The sequence below is a fragment of the Chiloscyllium punctatum genome, chromosome 12 (genome assembly GCF_047496795.1).
Source record: "Chiloscyllium punctatum isolate Juve2018m chromosome 12, sChiPun1.3, whole genome shotgun sequence".
In the NCBI taxonomy this organism is placed as follows: domain Eukaryota; kingdom Metazoa; phylum Chordata; class Chondrichthyes; order Orectolobiformes; family Hemiscylliidae; genus Chiloscyllium; species Chiloscyllium punctatum.
Genome location: NC_092750.1, coordinates 55,998,997 through 56,021,722, shown reverse-complemented (window position 1 = coordinate 56,021,722; position 22,726 = coordinate 55,998,997). Strand labels below are relative to the sequence as shown.

The 22,726-nt window shown below is 41.0% G+C and overlaps 1 protein-coding gene across 10 annotated transcripts in view; it reads left to right on the top strand.

The window, feature by feature from the left end:
* chl1b (cell adhesion molecule L1-like b) overlaps positions 1-22,726 on the top strand; it is an 885,223-nt gene that overhangs the window by 241,608 nt on the left and 620,889 nt on the right. Inside the window, exon 1 of one of the 10 annotated variants that reach the window (XM_072582617.1) lies at positions 8,865-8,969. The exons of the other annotated variants lie outside the window; for them this stretch is intronic. The gene's annotated coding sequence lies outside the window, so the exon portion shown is untranslated. Of the gene's footprint in view, positions 1-8,864; positions 8,970-22,726 lie in introns of those variants that run through there. 10 annotated transcript variants of the gene reach the window in all.

The following is a 22,726-nucleotide window of genomic DNA, read 5'->3' as shown; positions in this document are numbered from 1 at the left end:
CTTTTTCAATGAGGTCATTAAAAAGATTACACAATTGAATTCCCAGTACAGATCACTGCCGCACTCAACTAGTTACAGCCTGACATCCTGAAAATGACCTGTTTATCCAGACTCCAATTTCTGTTAGTCAGGTCTGTACTCACGCAAATATATTAATCTCAGCAACATGGGTTCTATATGTTAAAAGCAAAATACAATGGTTTCCAGAAATCTGAAGGAAAACCAGAGTGGACAGGAAAATGTTTCAGCAGTCCTTGTGACATCTGTAGGGCGAGAAGAGTTCATGTTTCATTTTGGATTCAATGCTTCTAAATTGGGGTTGAGTTTTGGGTTTAAATTGGGTTTAAGCTGTTGAAAGGATGTAGATGATTTTAAAAAGGGATGATTTGGATGGAGTAGAGGACAGGACAAGATAAATCTCAAGAGATGTCATGGATTAACCACAAGGGGAATATGGAAAATGGGTAGCAGTAAAAGGTCAAATCATTTTTCCAGAGTTAATGTCAATACAAAAATATTGCCCAGCGCTGTCTGAAGCAGGAAAACACCCACAAAAAAGCAAGATTTAAACAGGCACAAGGCAGTAAAAAAAGAACCAAATGGGGGCATAGTTTGCTGTGCAAAGTTGATAAACTCAATCTTATGTTGAAGATTGTAAAATATCATTCAGAAAATGATGTGCATCCAAATGCTTTCCAATTGAATTTAACACCTTACTCTCACTCATATTTCTGTTCTTAACCTCTCGGTGTGTTCCAGTGAAGCTCAATACAGTGTGGCTGCTGGATTTTATTTTGGAGGTGGTCGGGGGGGGGGGGGGGGGGTGTAGGGGCAGTGTATACTGCTTTCACTAGTGACTTACCTCCCTTGCCATTTCTTATGTCCAGCCTATATTTGAACCGGATTGATTTCAATATTTGATTTTCTGAACCAAGACAATGTTTCACTTTGTGTGATTTCATGATTTCATCCTTTCTCTGCAAACATGTCCCACCTCCTTTTAATTTCTGTCTTTCTTCCAAAATGCTCTAGAATCTTTCAGTCATATTCTGATGAAGGGCTTATGCTCGAAAAATCAATTCTCCTGCTTCTCGGATGCTGCCTGACCTGCTGTGCTTTTCTAATGCCACACTTTTCAACTCTGATCTCCAGCATCTGCAATCCTCACTTTCTCCTCGTACTTTATCCAGGGTCAACAAAGTTAAGTATTTGTGTCATTTTCTTTTGTCTGTTTCCTTTCTCCCTGATAGCAAAATGAATGCGAATTAGGAAATAGCATACAATGGGGTTTCCCATGCCACTCAAATACGAAAGTTTGAAATATGTCAGAGTATAGTTTGGAAATCAAATCAATCCAGTCAATCACAGGTTAATGGAAAAATGTCAGGATTTTTTTTCCCCTTTATCCCAATGTTGTGTTCATAGGTTTTCTTGTTGAGTTTTATTTTGTTTTCCCTGTTATTTTATGTTCTACATTGGTCGAATTCACATTTCGGAGTGTTTACAATTCGATTTACTTGAAGCTCTCATTTGACTTTGTTTTTTGTCATGGCTTCTCCTCTTTGGGTGGCTTATTCTATGAACAAGTTGTAAAAGATTGTCCACACCCATAAGCTACTGAAAAAAGGAGATTTGTATTATGATGTTGAAGAGATGGCAAAGGGTGATTGAAGATGCCTGGCTATTCATGTGTGTTGCCAGGAAACCACAAGGGCTGACAAATAGACAGAAGGACTGCCTTCAGATTTCAGTTTGTACTGTTTAATCACTTAAAGGTGGTAAATAGAAACAAATGCAAGAGGATCTAAAGTTTAAAGTTAAAGCAGTAATGTGTGAGGGCAATCTTGACTTCAATTAAGCTGCTTATTGTAGAATATCTTTTGCTTTGACAAAATTACGTTTGTAAATTGCAATATAAAAGTTCAGTCTTTAAGTGCTACCTGGGCACGGTACGAAGTTTACTGCTGACAAGTTAGTTTAGCTTCTCAAACATTCTCTTTCCCTCCAAAATGATATAGAGAATTTCACACTGAGTTACAGCTTTATATTAAGGCTTCTACATTTGAGTTTTAAATTCAAGGCCATGAATTTAATGTTCAGGTAGTTATTGGTGGGCAGCCTTTTCAGAATGTGGTACATGGTCTCAGCAATGTTACTGGGACTTTGCTGTATATTCCTGTTGAGTTTGACAACTTTCAGTTCAGGTGCGGTTGGCAATTCAACTGTCTGAGTTCATTTTAACTGTTCCATCTTATTCAAAAATTTAGGTTTGTGAATTAGATAAGATTTTAAAATTAAAGTCCATATTTTATATCAACATGGCAGCACAATTCGATGTTAAACCCTTAATTTATTTTAGTATATTGCAACAGTTAATGGCGATTGGAGGATAATAGTGAAAAATAGATAATTACATGAGGCTCTTGTGGTTAGGAAGAGAGAAATCAACATAATGAAAGATCCAGACATTTGCCAATGTAGAGCTGACCATTTAACAACCAAAATGCTTGCATATAAACGTACCAATTAGTACAAATGCTTATCCATGTTTCATGCAACAATTAGTCATTGTTTTGCTGTGGGGTACTGCCTTTCTTCCTTTTTTTATTTTTGGTTTTGTTTCTTTGATATCAGTTTTTTGCTTGAGGGTCTCTGACCATTTTGGTTTTCTGTGGTACTCACTCCATTGTGTTTTCTCTCTCTTTTTATTTTTGATTTTGCATTTACTCTTTGACTTCTGATGGATGTCAGTGGCTGGAGGTCAGGGAAGCAATCCAGACAAAACTGCAGAGGATTCTGGTCATAGTTAGGCAGGATTCTAGCGAAGGTGTAGTGGAGCAATGGAAAACAATGTAAAGAGGATGGCTTCATGTATTTTTGCTGTATGTCTGATCTTCCAGTCTGTACTTATACTCTTCATCTTCATTCTGCAAGCTGCCTTCCCAGAGTGGACAAATAGTGGTCTTCTCCTTTTGTTCTGTGCTTTGAAGCAAATTCCAGGCTACAGTCCAACTTTTTCTGATTACCTGTTCTACTTTCCTGTTCATTTTGTCCCTCAAAATTTTAAGAATATTACAAGTTCTCTGGGAATGCAGCAACAATTTCTAGCTCTGAGGCCAGTTCTGACTATCCCCAATACTTAAACCTTCTTCTGTATTTGGAAGTATTTTGTTACATTTTCTTAAAATAATGCCTTGGCGTGGTCAAAATTCAGTCATATATGAGTCTCTAAACATAATGCAAGGGAATAAAAGAATCTTTTGAATGACTTTATGCTGTAGAATGCCAATGCATGTGGTTGATTATTGTCCAATGTGTGTAACTTCTAATGCTATTGATTTTAGATTCATTCTCCATTTTCAAAAGAATTTCCATAGACGTCATTGGTTAATTAAACTTCCCTTTGTATATCTTTCCCAGGGCAGATATACACAAAAGGTTTCTTTGAAGAGTATTTGGCAATTATATTCAGCATATCCATGAAGTCACCTCCCAACTTCCCTTTTTATGATTCTTGTGGTAGGCTGCACAATTGAGAAAATTCTTGACTGATGCTGTGACTTCTATCTTTCTGGTCAATGTTGGTTAAGACCGACAGACACATTATTAGATTACTGACGGTAACACAGCAAATGAATAAGGGAAGCAGCCCTTTTTACCTACTGAGGGAAGCTATGGGGATTCTGTGCATGATATATATGGATATACCCCATGTCCTTTCACACAAAGTCATGCATGTGATCCTTCTATTACCTTGTATTATGTTTGTGGTTAAATTAGGATTTTTGTGATTAAAAGCAGAATTATCAATAGTTATATGAAAACGTCAGAAATTTCTTTGGTGCGGTGGCTCAGTGGTTCACACTGCTACCTCACAGAGCCAGGGACCCACATTCGATTCCAGCCTTGGGCAACTGTGTGTGTGTGTGTGTGTGTGGAGTTTGCACATTCTCCTTGTCTCTGTGCGGGTCTCCAATGGTGCTCCGGTATCCTCCCATAGTCTGAAGATGTGCAGATTAAGTGGATTGGCCATGCTAAATTGCTCCATTGTGTCCAGGATATGCAAGCTAGGTGGGTTGGCCATAGGAAATGCTGGGTTTCAGGGATAAGAGTTGGTGTGCATTCAATGGGCCGAATAGCCTGCTTCCACTAATGTAGGGATTCCATAATAGGCAACGGCAAGTAGGTTGGTTTCATGTTAGTTTGAGTGCAATGGCAGGAGTAACTTTGCACCCAGTGTGGTCTCCTCTACATTGGGGAGACAGGATGCCTTCTTGTGGATCATTTCAGAGAATATCTCTGGGACACCCACACCCACCACCCGTGGGCTGAACACATTAACTCCCCCACCCACTCTGTTAAGGACATGCAGGTCCTGGGCCTTCTCCACTGCTAAACAGTTACCACCCAACACCTGAAGGAGGCATGCCTCATATTCCGCCTTGGGACCCTTCAACCACACGGGACAAATGTGGATTTCAACCACTTCCTCATTTCCCCTCCCCCCACATTATCCCAGTCCTAAGCCTCCAACTTGGCACTACCTTCCTGAATGTCAATCACTTCCTCCTCTGACCTATCACCTTCTCCCTCACCTTCATCCACCTATCGCTTTCCCAGCTACCACCCCCCTCCCATTTATTTCTCAGCCCCGACCCACAAGCTTCATTCCTGATGAAGAGCTTATGCCCAAAATGTTGATTCTCCCGCTCCTCGGATGCTGCCTGACCAGCTGTGCCTTTCCAGCACCACAGTCTCTGATCTCCAGCATCTACAGTTGTCACTTTCTCCTAAGAGTAACTTGCCTTCAGACACAAAGAGAACAGCTGAGTATGATGTTAAGGATGACTAGCCTCTCTAGCCTAATGCTGTAGCTATAACAACAATTGATCACACGGTGAAGAGAAGTAAACATATATTGGTAAATCTGATCATTCATTTGAAGTTTCACCCATGACACCCACATGCCCTGAAGTCTTCCTTTTCCTTTTTCTTCCACACAATCTGTCTGCTGATCTGAGTTCCACTGTTGGGAGCCTCCCCAGTTAGAGCATATTGGCCTTGGAAGTTGGAAAGGGTGACCCGGGGGCATTTGAGACCAGAGGTCCAGCTGTACTGAGAGTAGAAATGCAGGTTCATCTCTTTGACTTGAACTTTCACCTGGTTGAGGGTCGCGGGAAGAGTGGAGGTGGAAGGGCCAGGCACGCCAGCAATTTTCTGAGAGGAGACTTCCTAGGCCTATGTGTGATTCCTCCCTCCATCTGAATGCTGTCTGGCGCATTCCTATGAAGACGGGCACCTGAAATCAGGCCAAAGTCCCTCGCTACCCCTGCTATCTTGTCATTAGTGCTGAGCACCAATAGCTACAGGGCTGGCATTCTGATCTGTGCATATATCTGGTAGATGCTGAGTGTGCTGGGCCTACCCATGGAAGCAGACTGATGCACACATGCCAGTGTCAGCATGGTATCGATGGCGTTGGTACACTCCTTCATTCTTTTGGTACAGTTTCCTGAGTGTCTCCAACAAATCTGCCCCTGTGTCAGCTTGTGTACTTTGACTTGTTGAAATGTCCCACACAAAAGGGTCCTCTCCTTCCTGGTGTTAAACAGGTGCCGCATCTCTGGCAATCTTCTGGGTGGTGGTGACCTGGGCACTTCTTCCTCAGCCAGCTGTGGATACATGGCAACGATGTGCTCACCAGACTGTGCTGCTGAATCTACTGTGGCTACTGCAGCCAACAAGGTGTCAGTATCTGAGATGGTGGAGGGTGCAGGAGAAAGCTTTGCCAGTACTTCCTCTGAGAGATCTGTGATTTCCTCATCAGAGATGGAAGAGATAGTGTTGGTTGAAGTGGGGCAGAAACTGTGTGGATGCCACTGGTCACTGAGCAGGATAAGAGAGGTAATGAGTTATGAAATAGTGGTAGACATTTCTTGAGAATACATTCACAATAGTGACAGTGGAAGAGTAGTGCGGCAGTTGACAATGAATCCTGAGATTATGGAGACATAGAGGTCTTTATAGCCCCACATGATCAGTCTCTATCCTCTTCCATGAACTCAAGATTCTCTCAAGTAGGGAATAAGAAGGCCATTAATGGACAGCCCTGTTATCTTATTCCTCTCTGCCCCATTATGGGTCGGTTCTACCTCCATTGACCTAAAGGGAGTGATTGAATGAGATGAAAGCAGCTGGCACAGTTTTTAGCATGGTGAAAGTGAGAGAAAGGTGCTGAGGTGTCCCAAATGAGTGAGTAAACAATACAAAGGGCAGGAAGACTGAGATGTTCAGGGGGAGTGGGAGGGTGAGAGCCATTCAATGAAAATGATACATGAAACAGTAAGACGAGTCGCGTATTCACCTCGGTGGGAGGTGGGTGAAGCTGCAGAGTTAGAATGAGTGTGAGGTAGCAGTGAGAAGACAATGGGACTTGTCTGCATTGCTGCATTGCTGGGTGTTCTTCCAGTCAGTGGCAACTTAAGTCCAGGCTTCAGAGTCTGGTGGCGTGGGCTCCTCACGAGATTCTACGCAAGGACGATGGCCCTCCTCTGCACCACCCCATCCAACAAATGCTCCTCCAGATCCCTGTCAGCAAATCGGGTGCCAACCTCTCTCTGTTGGCCACCTTGAGGACAATCCTTTCCACACTGGGGCTATGAAAGGCGTTTTCTCACTTTCAGCATTCTACATAGTGTATGGGAGAACATTAAATCTGTCAGCAATCCAATAGATCCTAGTAGTGGAAAGCGCTCCCATTGTTTTTGAGGGCGGTGGACTGGAGGCGGAGTGCATTGGGAATGAGGTGAGCAGCATAAAGCTTCTTGAAAAAACTCAATTGCTGCTCACAGAAACCAGCCCTCTATGAATCTCCCTGGAATTGACACTTGGCTGATTTTGGGGAAAGTTCAGTCCATACTGTTAATTTCAATTTCATACCTATCTTGTCATTGTTTGAAAATGGTCAGTTTGCATTCATACAGTGTCGCCAATCTCTCACCAAGAGTGAAATGGTTTCAAGTCCTCTTTTGTGTTCTGGTTCATCATCCTGGATTTTTTTTAAGGTAAAAACCACAGAATTATTTCAAGTCTAGCTATTTGTCAAAACTACCGTCATGAGTGAAAATGTTTTGATAAACGGGTAAAAAATAATTTCAAGGATAAAAAGAAACAAATATGTAATATGTAGCCAATCCTAAAACTCAATATTTTCAGAGCATCAGATAAACCGTGAGTACAATATTAAGTCAAATGGCAAAACATTTCCTACCATGTAATTTCTGTTGAATTTTCTTATAGACATAGAATCCTTTGAAGTATAGTATGTATACTTCAAAGCAAATATTTACAAGGAAGGGTTTAAATGCATTAAATGGGTTGCATTGTTGGACAAATCTTTGTACTGTTTAACAAACTGTATTCATGAAAAAATTGTATTACCACTACTAAATATAGCATGGCAATTTTCTCGATAAAAAAGATATGCCATGCTCCCGACTAGCCCAATAAGTTTTGTTATGCACTAGGCCAGACCACTCAACACATTAAGCAGGTAGCAGGAGACCTAACTTTCTAGTTTGTTTCGGTAAGTATACAGTGAAAATTACCCATAGTAAGATAGCTAGGTTGACTACTAGATTTTAAAACAAATGAAAAATGTATTCACAAAATTACACAACGAAACACAAAGAACAGAATAAAGAACCCCTACAGAACTCAACCTATCCAGCAAGACTTTAGTGTGTTGTTCCGAATACATACAACAGTCCCAATAAGCAAACTTCCTTTAAAAATCAGAATAAATGCAGCAAGTGCTTATAGGTTGAAGTTGAAGGGCAGAAAAGAGAGAGAGTTTTCACACAGTTCCCTGTTGAACTTCCCAGTTTAAGGATGAACTAAAACTGCTCAACCCAGCTCAGCTAAAGGACTGACCACTCCCTTCTCTTTATACAGGCTACTTCTAAAGCATGACCACTTTGGCCTGAAGTCTCATCTGTTTACATATAAACAAAAGGCCTCTCAAAATCCTTTTCATCTTGTACCAAACCAGACTGATTGGAGCCCAGCCTGGTTTATTGCCCCTCTGAAATAAAAATCAAGGACAGTCTCCTTAAGCCAAGGAACAGCTTTTAGAAAAACAAAAGGGACTAACTTTGTGACAGCTTTGATCGTGACCATGCCACCATGTCCAAGAACTGTCTGGCATCATGTTTTCCCCAGGACATGACTTCTGTCTCTCTATAACTCATACACACAAACTTTCAAGAGTTGGTATGCAGTGTCCCCTCAATAAAAATGTTGAAGACGTCTTCAAATTTTCCCTACCTGCTATGCCAGTCTGATTTTAAAAAAAAAATGTCTTCCATAAAGTCTGGTCATCTGAAATTAAATGTTGATTTTCACATGCATGAAAATGGAGACGTGGCAGTGGAGAAGATGGTTGAGTTGATCATATTACATACTGTGAAGTGGTCAAAAACGGCCAGTAGAGATGGAGCACTATGTTCACGAACACGTGAGATGTTTTTTCATCAGGGTTGTTTTCGAATCATGACAGGGGCTAATCAGAAATACTTTTAATTCCCACAAATACAGCTCAACATCCTACAAATAAGGAAAGAATTCCACTTAATTAACACAAAATAGGCTTTGACTGGTAACTCAGGTGTTAATCCTGCATGCTACACCCATCTGAAGCATCTGCCCAATTGCAGCTTGTTAGATCAAGTTGCCAACACCCATTTCCCAACATATAATGAATTCATTCATGAGGAAATGTTTGTTACTGTGAAGCATGAACCACGATTGCAGGGCTGAAAGTAGCTTTCAGACGGATGTTACATTTGTGGAACTACTAATTGCTCGAAGAATTGAACAGCGGGATGAAGGAAAGAATTATAGTCAATGAAACCTTAGTCTTTTTAGCTGCTTACATGAGAGGAGAAAATTAATTGGACAGTGGTTTTAAGGTAAATGTTTAAGTATACCTTCTTTTTCTTAGATGACAGCCTGGTCTAGTTTAAAGCCACACACATGCAAAGACTCAAGTATAACGCTCAACTTCATTACAGATAGCTTTTACTATTTGGAGGTATGTGGTATTGCTAAGCATTCCTTATGGTGCCTGCACAGATTCCCAATCACCACTTTGATATACACGCAACTGTTTTCCTTTAGCTTTTCCCCAGATTTTATCAATCCCCGATTGATCCACCTTATGTCAAAATCTCTGGCTTCAAAGAGCAGATATATGCCCACCAGTGCCCCTCTCGCAAGTTGCCAAGGAGAGAAACAGCCACTCAACCTGTTTTCCAAGTTGAAAATGATCTCCTGCCTCACTGAAAGCAAGATGAGAATCTTGGGGAAATGGGGTAATCAAGCGTGCATCCCATCACATTAGCATTGCTAATCTTCTACTTGGAACAGGAAGATGTGCAGGAAAATCTCTGCTGGATGTAGAAAGATCCTTTTGAGGCCTTTGATAGAGGTGAGGGGGGGGGGGGGGGGCGAGCTGTGAGTGCAGGTTTTACACTCCTTGCTGTGGCAAGGGAAGGTGTTGGGAGTGGAGGGTGTGTTGGTGGGGGGCATGGACCTAACGAGGGAGTCCGAGGGAATGGTCTCTGCGGAATGCTGAAAGGGAAATATATCTCTGATGGTGGGGTCTGACTGTAGGTGGCAGAAATGGTGGATGATGATGTGTTGTGTCTGGAGATTGATGGAATAGAAGGTGAGGACCAATGGGGTTCTGTCCTTGTTGCGGTTGGAGGGGTGGGGTTCAAGGACTGAGGTGTGGAAAGTGGTGGAGATGTGCTGGAGGGCATTGTTAATCACAGGGGAGGGGAAATTGCAGTCCTTGAAGGACGAGGCCATCTAGGACGTTCTCGAGTTGAATTGATCTTCCTGGGAGCAAGTGTGGCAGAGGCGGAGGAATTGGGAGTAAGGGATAGTGTTTTTATGGGAGTGTGGATGGGAGGAGGTGTAGTTCGGGTAGCTATGGGAGTCGATGGGTTTGAAGTGGATATCCATGTTGAGTTGATCGCTGGAAATGGAGATGGAGAGGTCCTGGAAGTAGAGGGAGGTGTCTGAAATGATCCAGGTGAACTTGAGGTCAGGGTGAAAGGTGTTTGTGAAGTTGATGAACTGTTCAACCTCCTCATGGGAGCAGGAGATGGCAATGATGCAGTGACCGATGTAGTGGAGGAATGGTGGGGAATGGTGCCAGTATAACTGCGGAAGATGGACTGTACCATGTACCTGATGAAGAGGCAGGCATAGCTGGGGCCAATGTGAGTGCCTATGGCTACTCCTTTGGTCTGAAGGAAGTTGGAGGATTTGAAGGAGAAATTGTTGAGGGTTAGGACTAGTTCAACCAATCGAATAAGCGTGTCAGTGGAAGGGTACTGGTTGGGTCAGCGGGAGAGGAAGAAATGAAGGGCTTGGAGGTCTTCGTCATGGCAGATGGACGTGTACAGGAACATGTCCATGGTGAAGTTGAGACATTGGGGCCTGGGGAAACAAAAGTCATAGAGTTGGTGGAGGGCATGAGTGGTGTGCCAAATGTATATTGGAGGCTCCTAGACCAAGGGGAACAGGACGATGTCAAGATATGAGGAGATAAGTTTGTGGGGCAGGAGCAGATGGAGACGATGGGTCGACCGGGGCAGTCAAGTTTCTGGATTTTGGGTAAGTCAAAGTTAAGCTCTGAATTACTGTATTAATAATTGTTATTGATGCATAAAATGTTCAAGACTGTGTTCATAAAGATTTGCTTAAATTATGTTAGGTTGCTGAAATGACTTAATTGTCGTTATAGGTATGTCATCCGAAATATCTGTTGCTTGTGGCTAATTCCTAAAATGAAGTTCTGCTGTGCACTGTCAAAAACATATATGTAGTTGCTGAGGATTTGTTGGGGAATGATTTAATAAGAGCTGTCAGCTGTTTAATAAGAACAGCACAGAATACATTTTGAACAGAGGACCAAAGCTCTTGGTATTAGGTCAGTTGCTACAAAAGCCTATAATCAGTTAAATACCATACAAAATTGGAAAGAGAAAATTAATAGTTGGGTTGCTTCATTTGCATTAGGATGTTCCACAGCTTGAGGCATTTCAAGCTGTAACAGCAGTACATTTGGCATCATAAACAAGTGCAGACTGTGCCTTCCACTTGTGATTTGCTTCTCTTTATGTGTTAGCCTGCATTCCCACGAATGCATTTCTATCACAGGAGTCAACTGTTAAATCTTGTCCATAACCGCTTGCTTTGAATAAGGTTAAATTCAAGCATTTATTTTTCAGCTGACATGGTGCCTGCTGTTTTGACCAAAGGTTACCAACATAAGGAACCTCTGTGACAATCCCGTTTTTAAAAAGTGAAACTTCTTCCTTTAGAGCTGTTTGTAAAGTTTAAAATTTTAAAATAGTATTCCTGCAAAATATTATTTAGTTTCTATAAAACTATAACGAATGACGATCTGAGGTTAAAATTTCGATGCATGTCTTTGCAAGAAAACAAGAGACAACCGTTCTGTTGAAAAGGATCTGTATTTATCCCCTTCTATTAACACTTCAAGTTGCTGGGTGACAAATGCTGTGGAGCTGGTATAACAAGTTCAATATATTTTTCCAAAGAACTTTCAGAGTGATCTCACAAATTCCTATGTTGTACACTTTGCAACAAGCAAAAACACAGGAGATTCAATTCACAGTACTGTAGAGTGGACGCAGTGCTGAAACGGAGGCAGTTTTAACTTGGGCAATCTGCATTAACTAATCACTGTGCACCACTCACTTCTGACCTCTGCTGATCAGATTGCACAAGTGTTGGATACGAAACATGGAACAGATGGATCAACCATGTCAAATATACGATGTAAAACTAGAAAGTGTATTAGTAAACATTGCTAAAGCTACTGAGTCATTTGCTCAGCACTTGCTGTATTCTTGTGCAGAGTGCTGTCAAGTCAAAAAAAATCATGCATGCTTCATCTTCTGCAAATGATTTCCTGGACATCCAATTTTACTAACACACGCTTTGGCTGTGAATAACAAAGCTGCACTGTTAAGCCTATGCAACTGGGTGTAAAATTTCCTGTTTAAGTTGGGCTTCTCACAATTGGATCCCAGTGGTTTCAGGCTTACAAAAGCTGGTGGCACAATTAGAGAAGTAATTACTTTCCTTTTTGCCTTACTGTTTATTAAATTCCATTTTACTTCATCTTTGCACTTGCACTTTTTCTGTTAAACATTTGCTTCACGATAGTTAATTGTTGGTGACATTGGTGTTGAGCTTCGCATTCTGCTGGTGTCAAATCCTTTGAGCCCACAGCTAGGTTGACACAAGTAGGATGATTTATGAAAATTTGGCAAATGTGAGTTGCAACATACTTTTGAATGCGTTAACCATTCCAGGAGAATTGCACTGGACTGAAAAGGTTAAGTGTTTCTCTCTCCACAGTTGCTGTGAGACCCTGATGGGTTTCTGCAGCAATTTTCTGTTTTCATTTAGTTGCAGGGGCTATACTTGTGTATATGTGAAAACAAATCTGTATTTGCCACTGCTGAGATGGGTTGTCATTGAAATGTGCATTCTGCTGTTGGATTACCTAATGTAGTATCTTGATTTAAGATATCCCATAGAATCTTATCTCACAGAATATGTCATTCACTCCCTTGTGGTGTGCTCGCTCTTTGAATGGAATTGAAGGTTACAACAACACAAAGATTGTACCCTACTGAATCCTTCAAAGCCATCCTAGAAGCGACCAGATTGCCAGGCAGTATGTGAATCAGGGAAGCATTGGTTGAAATGTTTGCAAGAGATGGCACGTTCCACTGTGACTGTGGAAATGAGCAGCAGAAATGCCAGGGTATGCATGAGGACAGATATCAGTGATAATCATGTCATTATTCAAGGGCCTTTTATTAACCATTTCTGAGCCTTCATTGCATTCAGTTGATAAATTTTAGCTGGTCTCTGCAAGATAAGCATTATTGGGCATGCCAGTGCCTGTTATTTCATGAGTAATTATGGTGGCATCATTGTGTGCAAGTGACTGGTGCACGAGGGCACTTTGTAAAGTAAATAGAAAGAATAAAGAAATATGACAGGAAAGAAATTAAGAAATTTGGAATGAGATCCTAATGTTTTGATTCTAATAACCTGGGTAGGGTTGTTACAGCAATTATTTAATGAAACTTAGAAAGTTTGAATGCATTCTTCAAGTGTAATCAACTAAAACACAAGAAATGGAGAAGGTAAGTATTTTAACCTCACATATTATGTCAGATCAGAAGTTGAAATGAAATCTCCTGAATCCTGGCCACTTCAGGTTTGATTGAAGTTAAATATTGTTATTGTTGTTTCAGCTTGAATTGAATGCCCACACTCCACTTGTTTCACCACCTCCTCACTCACCCTTTATGATCTTGTCCAACTGTAGTCATTTCAAGCTCTTTCCCTCACTCCCTCCCCATATCCTTTCTGCTGTCCCTCCTCTGCTACCCTTTCTCCTTATTTGTCTCACTCCATACCCCCATCTCGGTTAATCTGTCTTACTTTGACTCCTTTGCTCTGGTAACTTCTCCTCATTTGTGCCTCTTCTTCACACACCCAGGTAACACATCAGATTTTCCACTGAGCTATCTGTACCTCTGCTCCCAAAGCCTCTGCACTGAATGGCTTTAGACCCTTTCTGATCTCAAACTCCGATCTCAACCCTTCTTGTTATCCATCGTGTGTTCAGTGCCCTCCTGTCCATGTGAAATTTCTCTCTCCTGCTGACGTGCACAACTACCATCTCAGTCTTTTATCACTCAAAGTTGCACTATCCATCGTATTAATACCACAATAAGATCAGCTCCAATCTAATCCTTAGGTCAAATTGTACCCTTATTATTGTCCCCACCTCCGAAACACACTTCTATTTTTCTATCTGACCGTGGAAAGATTTTCTTCTGAGTCACTTAGCAAATATTTCCTTTTGTAGCTTGATGTCAAATTTTGCTCCATAAGCCTCTTTTTAAATGCCTTTGGAAATTTTATTTTTATATTCGCATTATATAAACACTGGTTCAGATGGAAAATGCAATGGATTCTGTTAATCTAATTAAGAACAAAACTGTTAGAAAAGTTGAGCAAAGCCATCAGAACTTGTGGAGAGAAACTGAGATATCTTTCAGGTTGAGGGGAAAGATAAGTTTTGTTTTGATGATAATTCCTCCCTTCAGCTTCAAGATTGCATTATGGTAAATATTTAGGCCTGAAGGCATTAAAGAACATTGAAATTATCTCTGAACTTGATCTCAGTCTAACGTTTAGAGAAAAAAAGATGTTGCTCAAATATCCCTGCTACAGTCCAACACTTGTTCATTTCAAAATGTTGGTTGACTTCAAATTAAGTTTTTAAAAATGCTTAGTTCATGATGATTTGATTAATTTTATTTGCTGAATTGTTATTTGTATTTTGTGTCTGCATTTTTCCTGACAAGACCTTAACCTGTCTTAAACTATTTCAACAACATATTTTATCTTTAAAACAAACAAATTTTGAGAGCGCTGGTAATGTGAAGTTTGGAAATTTTCCAGCATATGTACTTGACATCAAGTTCAAAGGTTCATACTTGGTGTCCAGTCCTTCCAAGAGTCTCCTTGACTTTTCTTTGAAGGTATAGAAAAGACTCACAAGTTAAGTTTCAAGATTTTCTTTCATTTCAGGTAAGTAATGACATGTACCAATGTGACAAGCAGCTAATTAAGAACAACTGCAGTTGATAAAGTAGAGGAGAGATCATTGAATATCTTGAATATCTGAGATATCTTTCAGGTTGAGGGGAAAGATGAGTTTTGTTTTGATGATAATTCTTCCCTCCAGCTTCAAGATTGCATTATGGTAAATATTTGGGCCTGAAGGCATTAAAGAACATTGAAATTATCTCTAAAGTGTTGCAAGCAAGGGAAGGGGAAAAAAAAACTGTGACAGAGCAGAGAATCATAGACTCCCACAGTACCATACAGCCCATTGCATTTGTGTAGACTCTCCAAAGAGAGCATCTCACCCTGACCTACCTTATTCCTGTAATCCCACATTTACCATGGCAAATCCACTAAACCTGCACATCTTTGGACTGTGGGAAGAAACTGGAGCATCCAGAGGAAACCCACACAGACACGGGGAGAATGTGCAAACTCCACTCAGTTATCTGAGGCTGGAATCGAAACCAACGTCCCTGGTACAGTGAGGCAGCAGTTGAAAAGAATGGGAAACAATAATGTAATGAGTGTGCTGGAGTTAGGATGGAGTAGGTGGGAGGTTGGCAAGCTATTAAAGATTGTGATGGAAATTCTCATGCTCCTTTTCCTTCTTTTTGAATTTGGTATTCCATGATAATACTTAATTTCTGGAACTGCAAAGTTGATCCTGTTGAAAGCTGGAAATCTAGATTTTAACCCTTGGTGGGTTTTACTTGGATAACCAACACGAATGTAGACTTCTCTTTTGGCTCAGAGAAGACCCCAATACCATTTTGGCACCTAGATCCTGGGGCCATCAGTACCCTGATACTGACCTTGGAGTGCATTTTCTCACAGGTCAGACTGAGGCCTGTTTAACACATGATTTAATTTCCTTCTTCACTTTCATTGGTGGAAAAGGACACTATTCGAAAATGAGTTTTAAGAAAGCCCTTGTGTTCTCATGAGATACCCCTGCACATCCCATTGGCAGTTAAGAATGAGGAGGGAAATTTCTTGATGGGGCCAGGAAAAACCCAGCCAAGTCAGCCGGATGTGGAGAGAGAGATTCCTGAAGTTACCAGTTAAAGAAGTATCCCTGTCAGAACCTGAAAGAATTAGTGCATTGGTCAGGGGTAATGTAAAGTAATAGGGTAGGGCAATAGATCTGGGTTAGATACTCTTCAGAGGGTCAGTGTGGACTTGTTGGGCCTAATGGCCTACTTCCACACTGTCGGCATTCTGTGATTCTCTATGATGAAAAATAATATGCCTTTCTCCTGTCCTCTAGCATCAATACTTTTTCTCCTCTTCATCACTGTCAACAATGTTATTCATTCCTCTCCTCTTTCTTGTTCCTTCCAAAACAGTAACAAGCGACATTTTCTTCTCATTTGCCAGGCTTTGTATAGCCACCAATTTTGATCATGATGTTGTGTTCACATATAAATGCCTTCTATTGTGCTAAGCATGAAGCTAAAAAAGATTTTTCTTCCCATTTCCCTGATGTCTCCAACTTCAATATTAAATGTTAAGATATACTTTGTCTGACCGTGCCATGTCTTTCCACCATTTTGAAAATTAATTCAGTCAAATTATTTTATTTGGCTAATTACTGCTTTTGTGTGTCTGTTGATTTTCTCAATTAGCCCTTGAGTAGCATGTAATATTTGAGAAAAAGCTATTCGCAAAAGAGATTATGTTTATTATTTTTAGCTGAATATAAACTGAACTTTATCTGTGCAATTTTGAAAATGCTGATGAATAAATTCAAAGGCGTCGAGTTCAAATTGCTTTGAATTTCAGATCTGCTTTATACTCCTTCAGTTACATGCAATACCATCATAACTACTTTAATGCACTGTATTTTCATTATATTTTGAATTAAGCAAAACTGTTTCATGTGATTATAGGTTCTTTGAGATGACAGAATAGTTGTGAAGGAAGTTCAATTTTATTAATGTATTTTGATATGATCCCTGACATTGTATTATCTAGTTATAAAATATTTGTCGGTTTTTACTCATGAAGATAATGGTCCTTTTGAGGTTTATGTTGAAACATTTTTATAGAGGAGAGAATAAGAAGTTCAGTAATGTGGTTTATTTTCACATCATTATCTTTGAAAACAAAAGTGAGGAAAAGGACCTTACTATAATTTATACAGTGATGTAGAAATAGGCAGCTATGTTCTCTTAGTTTTGCTTGGTGACCATCTTTATTGCTTTCTTGCAGTACAGCTGTTTCTCATATTGTTACTGCCTTCGTAGGATTCCTAGGATCTTTTTAGTGTTGTTTTAACACACATTAACAATGAACTCACCACAACCACCAAGTCCCCACAATCATTCCATTGTGCCCTGTAGAAGCATTATATTTGTCTTTATCTCAGAGTAGTCTGAGACTCCATAGATTTACAATTAATGTGCTTTTACATGATGGGAATTTAGTTTGTGTATGTGATGTGCTACAACATCATCCTGTTCCTTCTTTGCATGGATGGAAAAAGGCAACTTTCAGCAAGGTTGTAATACAAATGTTCTTTGAGTGATCGCTATGTATCTAGTCTGATCTAAATAATAGTTTCTCACTGCATTTGTAATTTCTGTCTTGAAGTGTTTCCATGGCATGTAAATATGTTGGCATATAACAAAATGAATTGTTGTAAATATTAGCATACTTAAATTATTATGGAATGATAAATGTGTTGGACAATAATACTATTAATGGATCCATTAATGACTGATGTATAATAGAAATGCATGCTCTGAAAACCACCTGGCATGGAGTAAAAGCCTATCAATTACACTTTCAACAATAAAATATAATTAAATAAGCATTAAAATATTATATCAGCAATAATGGAAATCATAATTATTTCAGAACGCACAATACAAGGCATATGATTTTTCATTTTCACCGAGGGACTGTGAGGGAAAATTGACTGAAGTGGATTGCATTGGAATTCTGAACGGAGTTCACAAAATGAAAAACCGATTGTAAAATGCTTAGTAGTCAACTGGGAGTGTTTTAGATTTTAGACTTAACGAAAAATGGAATCTGAGCCTTTGTTTTCTGGTTTTCCATTGGAAAGGAAGAGATATGTTAATGATTCATTCATGCGATGTGGGTGTTATAGACTAGACCAGCATTTTTTTTGCACATCTCTTATGCCGTTGGGGATTATACATGGCATTAGTTCGCAGCAGTGCAAAAGAATGGAACCCTTTCCTGTGATACAACATGTAGGATTGTCGTCATGCTGTTATGCAGGGCAGCACAAGTAGACACAATAATACGATGCAACTGAGAGATTCTATCATGGGCAAATCGAAAACCTCTTCCCTCTGGATAAGTCTCTGGCGGAGAGCTGCCTTCTTGAGACATTGCAGTCTTTGGATATAGGCGCACCCACAATGCTGTGAGGAAGGAAGTTCAAGGATATTGATCCAGTGACAGTGAAGGAACAATGATTATTGTTACAAGCCAGGATACTGTCTGGCCTGCAAGCAAACTTGTAGGTTAGATTGTCTGTGACTCTTTCTACATTGTGGGATTGGAAGAGGTGCGGTATAGAAGGAGCTAGTACTTCAGGCAGGTAGGCAAGACCTGTCTCATCAGAATTGTTACAATAGGTATTGGAGGCAAACACCAAGGTACATAAAGCACTGCCTAGGGTGGCGATAGTGACACTCCCCATCCAGGACACAACAGATGAAAGCAATAGAACTCAGTTTGCTGTCCATGTCACTAATGAAAGCTGATACATTTATTCTTCTGCAGTTGCTGTCACAGCAAATACTTGTAAATCGTACAGCAATGACCACACTGACTGCAGTTGCCAGAGAAGGTGCATCCCAACACCACCTCAAGGGCAATAAGGATGAGCCTGCCAGCCATGTTCACATGTTGTGAACGAAAGAAGTAATATCCTCTTGGCTTGGAATGATCAGCTGTGGCTGTCTAGGTCACTTGCACGGAGTGGGTGCAGAAGAGCTTCACTCAATTGATTCTGCAGTTGAGGATTGGCTTATGAGAAGAGGTTGAGTAGACTGGAACTATACTCATTGAAATTCAGAAGAATGGGATTGGGGATCTTATAGAACACATGAAATTAAGAAGGGAATAGATAAGATAAAATCAGAGAGATTGTTTTCACTGACAGGTGAAACTAGAACTAGGGGGCATTGCCTCAAAATAAGGGAGAAACAGATTTAGAACTGAGTAGAGGAAGAACTTTTTCACCCAAAGGTTTGTAAATCTGTGGAATTCATGACCCAGTGAAGCAGTTGAGCTACCACATTGAATGTTTTTAGGGAAAATAGATGTTTGGAATAGTGAAGGACTTCAGGGTTATGATGTGAGGGCGGGTAAGTGGAGTTGACGCCACAAAAAGGTCAGCCATGATCTTATTGAATGGTGGAGCAGGCTCGAAGGGTCAGATGGCCTACTCCTGCTCCTAGTTCTTATGTTCATACATTCTTATGTAAGGTCACAACATAAGAGCTTTCCCTTTGTGAAGAGCGTATTCCTTACCTGCTTGATGGCTGTTTTAATATCCTACAGTAGGTTAAATAGTCAAGTATTCCATCATGCTTTGCTCCTGTATTGTAGTCAGAGAGCAAATATGAAAAGGATGGGATGGTTCTGAAATCTTGGTTTTGATGTTTTGAAACCTTAGAAATAGATTGGCGACAATTCCTATGATGCACCAAGATAAACAGATAAGTAAATTGTCAAGATGAGTTCGAGTTACAGGGGACATGGATAGGTGAAGTGACTGGGCGGGAAATTGGCAGATGAAGTAACTGAGTAAACCTTTTCATTTGGGCAGGAAGAATAGAAAAGCATGTATTATTTAAATGGAGAGAGATTACCTTTCTTCATAGCTTTTCTCATGAATTTCTTGGACCTTTAAAGATTTCCCAATCCCCTAGTTTCCCACTAATCTTTGCCATTTTGTATGCATTAGCTTTAAATTTGACACCCTCCTTTATTTCCTTAGTTATCTGTGGCTGGTTATGCCTTGTTCTACCATCCTCCTTTTCACTGGTATATACTTTTCCAGAGCACTCTGAAAAATCACTTTGAAAGTCCTGCACAGTCCTTCAATTGTTCCACCATAAAGGCTTTGCTCCAGGTCTAACTTAGCCAACTCCTCCCTCATCCCATTGTAGTCTCCTTTATTTACCCACAACACACTGGTATTGAATTTTACCTTCTCATTCTCTATCTGTCTTTTAATTTAATCAATACTATGATAGCTCCTCCTGAGAATATTGCTAACTATGAGATAATTAATTATTCCTGTTTCATTACACAGGACCAGATCTAGGATAGCTCAGTTTCTCCTGGGTTCCATTGCATATTGCTCAGGAAATTATTGTAGGTGCATTCTCTGAACTCCTCAAGGCTAGCTTGACCAACGTGGTTTGGCCGATCAGTATGTAGTTTAAAATCCCCCATGCCTAGCAATGACTTATCCCTCTTACTATTTCTGATTTCCACCCACATTGATTCGATCTTTTTCTCCATTAGACCTGGATGATTTCTCAGCACTGCCCTGATGTCATCCTTAAATATCAGAGCTACACCACCTCCCTATCCTTTTTGTCTGTCCTTCCAAATAGTCCGATACCCCTGGATATTTAGCTCCCAGTCATGAACACCCGTGCAACCATGTCTCTGTAATCATACCTATTTGTGATGATTTGTGCTGTCAACTTGTTTAAAATGCTGCCAGCTTTCAGGTAAAGTGTCCTTTTGCTAGTTTTTAATACCTTTTTGAATCCTAACAGCTTCACCAGAAGAACCCTTGTTTTCAAACATTCTCACTTTGCCTGTCACTACCTCCACTCGTCATTGTGCTACACTGCTCAGCTGCTTCTTGCTTCTTATTTACTCTGTTGATTCTCTTTTCCGCTAGCCCTCACCCACTCTAGCTAACTCAGAGCCTCCCCTTAGGTTCCCATCCCCCTGCCAAACTAGTTTAAAGTCCACCCAACAAAGCATTGCAAACCCCACCAAGAATACTGGTCCTGTCTCTGTTTGGGTAAAGACCGAACCTCTTGATCGGATTCAATCATGTCCAGAAACTGACTCAGTTGTTCAGAAGTCTAAAGCCCTCCCTCCTACACCACTCTCCCAGCCGTGTATTAAACTACCAAAACTGCCAATTCCTCGCCTTGCTTGCATGTGGCACAGGGAGTAATCCAGACTATCTTTTGAAGTCCTGGCTTTCAGTCTGGCTCCTAACTGCCTAAATTCAGCCTTCGGGGCCTCATCCCTCTTTGTACTTACGTTGTTGGTACCAACGTGTGCCTCGACCCTTAGCAGGTTCCCTTCCCCACTTCCCCTCCCCAAAGTGCTCTGCAGTGGCTCAATAACCTGCAGGATCCTTGCACCAGGGAGGCACCACACCATTCTGTTGTCATAGAGCAGCTGCTGAAGCGCCTCTTTGTTCCGCTAATGATTGAGTCTCCTATCACTGCAGAACTAACCACTTTTTTTTTCTCCCCTCTCTGTGTAGCTGAGCAACCCACAGTGTTGTGGGTATTGCTTTGGCGGTGGTTCCCTGAGGTATTATCACTGCTGCCGCACAGAGTACTGGTTGGTTATTAGGATGGCCTTAAGGGACTCCTGCACTACCTGGATTAGTGGTGCTGGAAGAGCACAGCAGTTCAGGCAGCATCCAAGTAGCTTCGAAATCGACGTTTCGGGCAAAAGCCCTTCATTAGGAATCACTACCTGTCTCATCTTACGCTTGCATGCGATGCTTACTCATTCCCTACCCTCCTGCACCTGTTTATACTGTGGGGTGACCACCTGCCTTGTATGCGCTATCCACGGAACTCCCCTTCTTCTGGATGTCCCTCAGAGCCTCTAGATCTTGTTCAGGTTCCATAACTCAGTGCTCGAGTCGGGGGACTGATGGCACCTCCTCGACACGTCTTGCTCATCGATGCAATCAGCATCCAAGAATGTCCATGTGTTACAGGTGGAGCATACCACTTGAAAGAGTTGACCTGCCATCCCTTCAATTGACCCCAAAATTATCCACTTAAAAAAAAAACCCTGTACGTGCCATGTGTAGGATACTGCTCCAAAGACAAGTGGTTTTGAATTTGCTCATGTGGCTGGATCTCCCCAGTTACAAAGTATTCTCTGCACTTGTGTTGCCTTGCTCAGCCACTGACAACAATTCTGCATGTCATGTCACAGGAAAGTGGTTCCACTGTTTTGTCACTCAGCTGCTCTATGAACACAGATGATGAATAATTCAGGTCTGTGGCTGAGGTTCCTGGCAGAAGTCTCGATGCTTTAATAGCAAGCCAACCTTAATCTGCCTTGCCTTCTAACCAAACCAACATGTGGCAGGCTGGGCTCTTGGAAACAAGGGCTATTCCCTTTACACTCGGCTCATTTTTTTGTAAGAAACCCTGGCACAGATGCTAATGACTGACATAATGAGAATCACAAGCAAACCCAACATCTAATTAAACAAGCCAAAGGTACCCTGAAGCAAATGTTAAGGTGCCTGGACCAACTGATAAATGTATTACAGTGTAATCCTGACTGAGCCTCCAAATTGAAAATATATTTCCCTCCTGCCATGTAATTCCGCTATTGGCAGTGTCAAGCTTTTTATGGGCTCAATACCAAGCTTGCAAACTCTTGACCAGCTAGAACTGGATTGCTTCAAGTTTGTGTCATTCTGAATAAATTAAGAGGGAAGCAGCCTGGTGCACTTCCAAGTCCTGTATGTCAAGGAGTCAAATTTTTAATGATAATTCTGCCCTTGAGGTCTTCAACTGCAACCATGGCAACAAGTTTGGATGCAAGGTCTACCACCAGGGAATTGCATCTGGGCCTATTCCGTTATCATCCACGAGTACTTCATTAGCCTCTCAGAGAGATCCCTCTCTCCTATTATCTAAAAGCCATGTTTGCCTGTTACTAAGTGTATGCTAGTTGGGTGGCACAGTGGCTCAGT